This window comes from Haliaeetus leucocephalus, unplaced genomic scaffold (assembly GCF_000737465.1).
Source record: "Haliaeetus leucocephalus isolate CR32 unplaced genomic scaffold, Haliaeetus_leucocephalus-4.0 Scaffold165, whole genome shotgun sequence".
NCBI classification, from domain to species: Eukaryota; Metazoa; Chordata; class Aves; order Accipitriformes; family Accipitridae; genus Haliaeetus; species Haliaeetus leucocephalus.
Window position 1 is genome coordinate 460504 of NW_010972601.1, and position 9159 is coordinate 469662.

Consider the following 9159-nt stretch of genomic DNA (forward strand, 5'->3'; position numbering starts at 1 on the left):
GGCCCCAGGCCCCGAGACCCCCTCCAGACTCTGCCACCTCGTCCCGGCTCTGACAGCCCTACAACGTGCCCCGGCCACTCTCTCTCCAGCCACCGCCACTTAAGCCAAGCCCTGTCGCTCCGGACACCCCTTTGAGTCACCGCCGCCGCCCTGCCCCCGCCTTACCAGGCCCTGCCCGGGCCCCGTCACCCTGCCCAGCCGCAGCCACGTACTTCTGGGCTCTGCCGCTGCCGCCCTACCCCAGCCACCCCCACAGAGCCCCCGCCACGGTGGCCGAGTCCCCGTTACCGAGCAGCCACGTCCCGCCGCCGGCACCGCGCTTCCGCAGCCAAACGGCTCTTCCGGGGCTGAGCGGAAGTGCCATGGTGGGCGGGGCCTGGGGGACCCCGCCCCCTCCGCCCCGCTCCGCGGGGTCCTGCTGCCCGCCCGCCCCGCTGCCCCTGCGAGGCGGGCTCCCCCTCGGCCGGAGGCGGCCGCAAGGAGCGTTTAAACCGACACGGTTGTGCTGCGGGAACCAAAGAGGCGGTTTTAAGCCCCAAATCCCACTCCTGCCGCCCGCGGTACCTTCCAGCGGCCGTCGTTACAGCTAACAGTCCTTAACGCCGTCCCGTGCGGGGCGGAAAGCCTCCGTCTGCGAGGCAGCTGTCCTTCCCCTGAAAGAAAACCAGTAGTCCAATACATCACCGTTTTTATAAGGGAGACTGTAGTGACGTCATTCCACGGACCCCTCCGGTGCGGCAGACGACGGGAGGGAGCCCGGGAAGGGGCCCCCGTGGGGGCCGAATCCCCCCAGTCCCTCACCGCCCCCCCCAGCTTTGGCATCAGGACAAGCGTGATTCCTGTCAATTAATCCAAGCGCAATTGATATCAAGAGCAGATGATGACACAGCACAGGGAAACCCCCGGCGCTCCCCAGCCTGTGGGAGCACAGCGGGCTGCGGGGGGGGCAGACACACTAATTGGGGTGCTCCCGGGTGAAGGGTCTCGGTTTCCTTCCTTGACCACCAGACACTCCTCCTAAAGTTAGACCAGGGCCTGGGTTTAAATGGCAACGTAGCCTAAAATGGAAACCACACCATGGCCTCTGTCATGTGGCTAATTAGGGCTGGGGCCGTAACGAGGTTCCAGCTCCCGATCCCTCAATCCAAGCCCTCGCAGACGCCAGACAGTGGGTAATTTCGACTTCCCGCCTTCCAGCTGCGTGCACGGGGGGACGCTTCCCTACTCTCACACCGACACGTTCTTCCTAGCAGGAGGGCAGCAGAGGCTCTCACCTCTGGTAGGGTACTACTGGTTTGCACTTTACCTGTCGTGGCAGGTTGTCCGGAACCTGCTGTTTTCACCATTCTTTTGCCGTACCTTTTGAATGTACTGATTTTTAAAATGAAATATTTATTATTTCTACTTCTCAAACATCACTACACAAGTCAGGCCCTCAGACTGGAGCCCCAGCACTGACACGCTGTGCAACACAACCTACCAGAACAAAAATCTAGTAATAATGTCAGATCCAAGGTTTGCTCCGATTGTTTAGCGGAGGATAACATTTGGCAACTGAAATGCGATTCCCTTGCAAAGGCATCTGTTGATTTCCCCTCCCTCGCCAACCTTCCTTCAGAACAGCGGTGGCAAGAATCCAAGTGACTCAGTGGGCTTTGAATCTGTCATCAAGCTGTTTTGAGTCACTATTCCTCTTTTTAGGGTGGTTTTTTTTTTTGTAACCTTACCAATTGCGTATTACCTATTTGATTTCCTGAAGCACTGTGAACTGTTGGAGCCTCTGCCCAAAACATTGGTGATACTAGCTACACATGGATAACCAAATTGAATAATTATATGTATACACATTATTCGTACAAAGTAAATTTGACCTGGCAAACAAAAAGTGCATCCATTCACCTCTGTACAACATGCCAGAGACCTTTAACACCTCATGACAATAAAAGTCAGATCCGAAATCTTCATGCTCATCACACCTTTCCAATCCCAGCCGCACAAGGTAACCGCTGGCCGCTCTCACACAGGTAAGGCAAAGCATTAAAAACAGCTCGCAGGCTGCTGAGCTCTGCTGAAAAATCCCTCTCTCAGTGTTTGATCCAGAGCCATGTGAAGTTACCGGGCAAGCAGGCTTTGGATCAGATCCGAAGTGGAGAACTTCTCTAGATAAAGGCTTTTGGAAAAGGAGCTTTTGTTAACAGGATCCTCCTTTGGTATGATCCATGGACAGGAGGAAGCTGTTCAGTGCGGGATGTAATGGTGCAGATTATCAGATGTCACAAGTCAAAGGTGGGGAGGAGTGCCTCCGTTCCGGCAGCACTGTCAGCGTTTTGACAGATAGGTACCAATAATCTCCTTGACTCTGTGCGGTGAGGACACTCCTGACTCGGCTAGTGATAAGACACAAAAGCAGCCTTTTAATTTCAAGCAGCGCAAAAAGCACCAAGGGGAGGATTGAAACGCTGGAGCAACCCAGCAATGTGCTGTCAGAGGTCAGTCTGTTTTCTTTGTTGGTCTGTCACGAACGCTACAATATGGCATTCTGCTTCCTGAACAGCACCCAGGTTTCCACAGTTCCTGCGTTTTCTCAAATTCCGCCTGAAAGTTCCAAATGACAGCCTAGGGGCTGGTTAGAAGATCTGCTTCACTCCTGTGCAGTCACAGAAGATAGTCACTGTCTTTCCCCTACTCGCACAGCAGTCTCAGCGGTTATCGGGCCAAGTGACCTTCTTCCCTGCATGCAAACCAGGCGAGGCACACCTGCTGTCCCCTCTTTTTCTCCAAGCGGACATCACAGAGGGTTTAAAGACAGCAGCCTGCCTGTGTGCTGTTTACGTGCAGGTCTGAGGGCACAGGAAACCCTGAAGGATTGTCACTTCTCAACACATTTAAAAAATAGAAATAGAATGAAAGAGTTATGAAATGACCAGAGGAATATGTTGGTGTAATCTAAAAAAAGACATAACCACAGTACTAAATTGCAAAGTTGTGAAAATTGACCATTATGTTTTCTAAGCAGCTGAAATGCAATTACAGTAATAATGATGAATCAGCATAGCCCTGGCCTTTGCAATTTTTCAACCCAGCTCTATTTTTGTCTTTTTTACATTTTATCTTAATGATATATACATTAGCTTATCAAGGACTAATGGAAGTTAGAAGCCTTCCACAGCATGTTCCTGATAGTCACAGAGACAGAGGTGTTATCATTAAACTATTGACCTGGTGGATCCTACAATAATTTATCAACTATTTTATCAATCTCCCATCGTTCTCCAATTAACCCCCTCTAAGTATATTCTTAGCATACAGTCTCATCATAGGATATTTTTTCTTTTGGTCACTAACAAAAGACACCAGGGGTGGCCTAAGATATTTCTTAGTTCATCCTCTGCATGGCATTGCATCTGCGCAGGGGCAGAACACCAGTTCCCTCTTTCTCTTAGAGGCTGTGGGTACGCCGTTCGCCTGGCCAGTGGAACGAAGGAGTTGCTCAACTTCTGAGAGCTTTAATGGTGCAAGTTCCTGTGGGTGGGAACTCCCTCCTTTGATACCTGCACACCACAGCAGGCACAGTCCTTGAGCAGGTTACCAGCATATTTCTACAGTAATGAATTATCACTTAAGATATTCAGTTAAAATAATACCATTTTCTAATGATATTTGAAGCAGCTCCTCTGATCAGACAGCTTCTTAGCCTGTCACTGCCCGGTGTTTCTCTTTTGTATGATAGGATAGCAACAACTAGGATAATAACAACTATCCAACTTCAGGAGGAAGGATCAATCTTAAGTGTGCTTATTAAGAAAAATATATATGCTTTATTATTAAAAGCATTTTTCAGGCAGCATTGTTCTAGCGACATAGCACATGACACAGCTTAAAGTTGTGTCAGTTAACTTTTCCAAAGAAAAGACATGTTCAGCATAAAATGCTTTGAACATTTTATGTATTTTTAGCTCACTGTGCAAACAATATGGATTATTAGTCTTTTTAAGTATAAGAAAATAATATAAGCAGACAGAAAACAAGACTTCCAAACGTTCTGCCTACACTGAACTGCTGGCGTACCTTCAATATTGATGTCTTCAGCTTTTACTTCCAAGTACAGAAATGCCTTGCACAAACAAGGTGTCACCCATCATCCGCAGAGCACGAACCCGAGCAGAACTAGTATGTTCAGTAAAAATTCTGTAATGAAGTGCTGTCCTGCCTTTCACAGTTGGGCATAGTATGTCTCCGGCTGATCTGCTGGATTGAGCTGGGTTCTCACATGCCAAGCAGCTCACGTGTCCTTGCAGAACCAGGCTCGGACGGCAGTGCTCCTACCTGGAAATGCTGTCCCCAAAGCCGTTTTCAGTATTTGCTAAAAAATATTGTAGCTGTTCCACTGAATGTGAAGTTCTCACAGTCCCCCAAATCTTCATATTTGATTAGACCTGTAATAATCATCTTGATGTGAAGCCATAGCCAAGACAGCTTCATTGTGCTGGCTTCCCTTCAGCAAAGTGTCACTAATAGTACAGCTTGTTTTAAATTAGGGTTACTACAAGACAAAAAATCCTAAAATGAGTCTGCTGGAAAATGTTCTGACAAATATGATACCTAAGTAACAAAAATCTCATTATTTTCAAATAATTCACTTATTTCTCAAGGGAATGAGTTGGAGCATCTGTTTTTTGGGCCCCATCAGGAAGACTGACAGAGTGGGTGCCTCTCACCTGGCACATTTTAATCAGGGGTGGCCTCACACTGTGCTGACCCCCATGTCCTCACCACCTGCCATGTGGATTAAAGGAACAATGAAATAACTGCTTGTTTGATAGGAGCAGAAAGAACGGAAGCACCTACAGTGAGGAACACAGTATAAATACCATGATCAGAGATGGATCCGAGTGCAGCATTCTCTTCAGGCATTTGTAAAAAAAAAAAAAAAAAAAAAGGAGAGTAAAATGAGCAAGACATCAAAGTAAGGTAAAAGATGAAAAAACAAACAAAATGGGAGAGAAAGGATGAAGAGAGCTGCTTTTGGGTAGAAAACTGGCCAAAGAAGCCAGTTTGGAGTCCTGAGAAAGAAAACTACCCTGTATTTCATGATCTGACGGTTCTTACAGAATCAGGACTTGGTGTGTTTGGTCTTTTTAAGACATATCTGACCTTACCATCAATTTTTCATCATAACAGAAACAGCCCACAGAGTCTGAGTTTGGCTGTTTGGATCACAAGAATGACCTTTGGGTTGCGACTGCAGCCTGAAGAATATCTTACCACATCAGGTACCCTTTTTCTTTTTGTAAGAAGCCAAGTAGTAACTCAGCAGCTGTGTCTCAAACAGTAAGAGAGGTTTGGAAAGGACTTGTTGGGTCTTTAGGGTCAGTTCTCAGCTGTTGGTGGCAACTGCATCAGGGTAAGGCAGCTCTGGGAAGGATGACCCAGAGCCTCAGGAGCTGTTGGAAGCTCTGGTGTTCTCATGTTTCAGCCTGGACTTTCATGGCCATCGGATACTTGTTTTCTCTTACACTAACATCACCCTTGCTCTTAAGGGAGATGTGTTTACTTCTGTGTTTACTCCCTGAAGTTTCATAGAGAACAACTGTATCCCTTCTCACCATTCAGTTTTTTGGCTAAACAAATTATTTCAAGATCCTTACATAAGAAAAAAAATCAGGATTACCCTGTAATTATTCTCCAGTCACATTTTCAGTTTGTCTCCCTTGATTAAAAGTGACCAGAGCTGCATGTGCAATTCCAGAGAAGGTTGCAGCAGAACTTTGTATAATGGCATTAACATTTTCCCATTCTCCTGGAAATATCTCAGTTGATATGTGCTTTTCATCAGAGCTGCTTCATATTGGGAGTTCGCAGTCATCTTGAGATCAACAAATACACCCAGATTTTTCTCTTCTTCTGTCATTTCCAACTGATGAGCTCCCAGCTTGCAGCAGATTCTTGTTAGTAATTCCCAAGTGCATGACCTTGTACTTTCCACTATTAAATTTCATCCCATTTCCAATGTGCCAGCACTCAATGTTATCCAACTCTTCCAGCAGTACAGATATTCCCTCTGCACTGCTGGTGCCTCCCAACTTCGTGCCATCAGCAAATGCCATCAGCTCGCTCCTACCTTTTGTTCCAAGACCTGTCTGAAAAATATTGTCCAAGATCAAAAGAATGTAAGACATGCCTCGCTGGGTCAGCCTGTGGTCCCTGTGGTCCAGGACTCCATCTCTGAGAGGGGCAGTCAGTGATGCTGTTTTGAGAGAGCATCGGAGCCCAGCCACTTTCTGCTCTCTCTTCCCTTTGCACTCCCTGCACATCCACAGGTGGTGTACGCTTGAGGTGACTTCCCTACCTTTTCCATGTAGCTATTTTTGTATAGACCTGCTCTCCATTAATTTATTGAATAAATTTTTGAACCTGCTGATATGTCTCCAAGTCATTTCTTAAGGAGCTCAGCTCCACCCTCACAGACTACCTTTCCACCCAAACTATTGTCATCTGTCTGTAGCTAGCTCCTTCCCTACCAAATAGCTCTGCAGATGAACTATGCATTTGCCATATGGCATTGGGTTTAATATCTTATTAAATCCAGTTAGATTAAATCTATTGTACAGCCATTGCCTAGAAAACAATTATCAAAGATATAATCTTAGTTAAATGCAATCTATCTTTAGTAAAGCTATGTCACATTTTTACTTTATTTTCTACTTTATTTATTTTCTGTCCCCAACTACTTTTTCCTTTACATGTTTTTCTAAGCTTTCAATGTCCACGAGGTCAGACTAACAGGCATCTAAATGACTGGATTGCTTTTCTTCCTCCTGCTTAAAAACAACTAGTGCTTCAGTAGTTCCTCAGTAATTCATTACCACCCTCAACCTGACAAATTAAAAACTTTGTACTGGATGAGTGAGGATATGTTTCAGGTCCGTCAGAACTGTGGGCTTGGGAACACCTCATTCCCTGAGCTGAATGTCAGGCTCTCACAGGCCTTGCTCTCCCTTTGGGTACAGTAATTTCCATTTCCATAAAATAATTCCCATTAGTTATCATCCTTTGCTGACAGTCATAGAAAATAGAAGCAAAAGTCATTTAACATGGGGCCATACGTATTATTTACTAAAAAATAGACTGGAACACAAGAAATGGAGAGACTCAGAACACAAGAGATGGAAACTCTCCATGCAATGTGTTCAACCGTATCGGTAAAGATAATGCCAAAGACGACAATTTGTGTCATTGAAATAAGCAGCTGGAAGCGCACAGCTTTTCCTGTCACAGTGATGGCACTCCAGCTAGTTCCCCCTCTTTAAAAAACAGAAGGAGCAACCAGCAGGTTCTGCTGTACAAAAGCCCTGGGCCTCCAGGATTCAGCTTCCTGAAGTAGGTCACATTTGATCTCCGTCCAGGCATACTGCAAAAGGCAACCATTTAACAGGGACTTTTCAAAATTCATATTCTGCTTCCTAATGCTGTCAACACACATCCCTTTCAAATACAGCTATACTGGCTGGACATTTTTTCATTGCTTTTGGGTATAAACAGGCCAGGAATCCTGTTTTTCCCTTCGGTTACCTGTATTTCTTCCAAAGTTCCTCTGAAGGTACATATTGACTTTCAGATCACATTTGCATTCAGATGATGGCTTGTTGTTGGAAAAATTCCCTTTAGAGGGGCTGATTAACTTCCTTTCAAATGTTTACTGTCCCTAACCAAGGGAGTGAAACTAGAAAACAACTCACTGCGTGGCTTATATCTGAGTTTAAAGACATGGGATCCTGTATTTTGCATTGTTCTCTCTGAACATTAATGCTACTTCTAGCTTAAACATGACTTAATGACAGAGTGAAGTCCATCTGTTACAATGCCTAGCCTTGGACTCAGAGGGAGAGTCCTGTGGATAATTTAGGAGTGCATTTTATAGTTACTTGCAAGCCAGCATTTCATTTCAGATCAAGGCGAACATGAGGAGCAGGTGGAAATATTTCTCAAAAGTACAACCTGACCTACATACAGTATTGTAAATTAAAGATATGTATAAAAATAAAGCATTAACGATCCGTCACAGTTGCAACAAAACCCAGATATAAATCTTGCTGCTGAAAAGGAACTCCATTGCACAAGGCTTAGTTAAAGCTTCATTCTGGAAATTGCAATGCTTCCGGCCAACCGTGCCCTACTACCTCTGACACTGCTGCCATTTGCCTCTCAAGCTTTCTTATGCCTTTCTGTTATTTAACGCTCATATCTCTTTTATCACTTGTCTCTCAATTTCCATGTATTTTTTGGCTCTCATGCCTTATGTTGGCTCCCTGCTCTCCATTACCTCATGCTCTAGGAGCTGCAGGCTGCTCAGGGTGGCTTGGATGGTGCATCTACTGATGGCATGGGGCCACACATGTTCTTACAGCTGAGCTGAATGTCACAAAAGCAAGGGAGGAAAGCAGCAGCCACAAGACCTTGTGCGCAAGAGCGGCTTTTATAGTCAGAAACTGCACGGGCTTTGCAAGGCTCCTAAGGAGGACTCCAGGACTGCAGGCCCTGCTGCTAGCAGATGCTGTGGAGATTGGGCAGATCTCGGCTCTCAGAGCTCCCCTCAACACCCAACTCCAGCCCACCTCCACCTATTTATTACCTGCCTCACAGGTTAGCCGAGGCGGCGGCAAAACCTCCCGAGTCACCATCTGCACCACCGCATCGCACCTCCTACCTCTGTGGGGCTCTCGGCTGCCGAGGGCCGGGCCGAGGCCGGCCTTAGCCAGCTGCCGGCGGTTAAGCGCCCCCCCCCCCCAGGGTTATAAAAGGAGGAAGGGGCGAGTCAGTTTCACCTGCTGAGAGGCTGAGGGAGGGGGAGAACGGCTGCCTGGCTCTGGGGAATGGACCGCGGCTCTGGCCGGCCGCCTCCTGAGGGGACGGGGAGCCCTGAGGCGATCGGCGCCGCCCGCCGCGACCTTCCCCTCAGAGCGGGGAAGGGAGAGGCGGCGGGAAGGCGGGAACGGCGCGCGCCAGGCCCCGCCCCGCGGAGGAGGGAGGGGGGAGGAGGAGGAGGGGGCGGCCCCGCGACCCCCCGGCCCCGCCGTGCCCGCGTCCCGTGCGGCCGCCATGTTGTTGTGGCAGTGAGAGGCGGCGGAGGCAGCCAGGAGCCCAGCGACCCCGGCCCAG

General features: G+C 47.5%; 1 protein-coding gene across 7 annotated transcripts in view; it reads right to left on the reverse strand.

Moving 5' to 3' along the window:
• Positions 1-642, reverse strand: part of ASCC2 (activating signal cointegrator 1 complex subunit 2) — a 32011-nt gene extending 31369 nt beyond the window's left edge. For 4 of the 7 annotated variants that reach the window (XR_774095.1, XM_010563336.1, XM_010563335.1 and 1 more), the window contains exon 1: positions 289-310. The gene's annotated coding sequence lies outside the window, so the exon portion shown is untranslated. Of the gene's footprint in view, positions 1-288; positions 340-564 lie in introns of those variants that run through there. The other 3 variants (XM_010563334.1, XM_010563333.1, XM_010563332.1) reach the window with 3 other exon arrangements.
• Between the last annotated feature and the right edge of the window lie 8517 nt (positions 643-9159).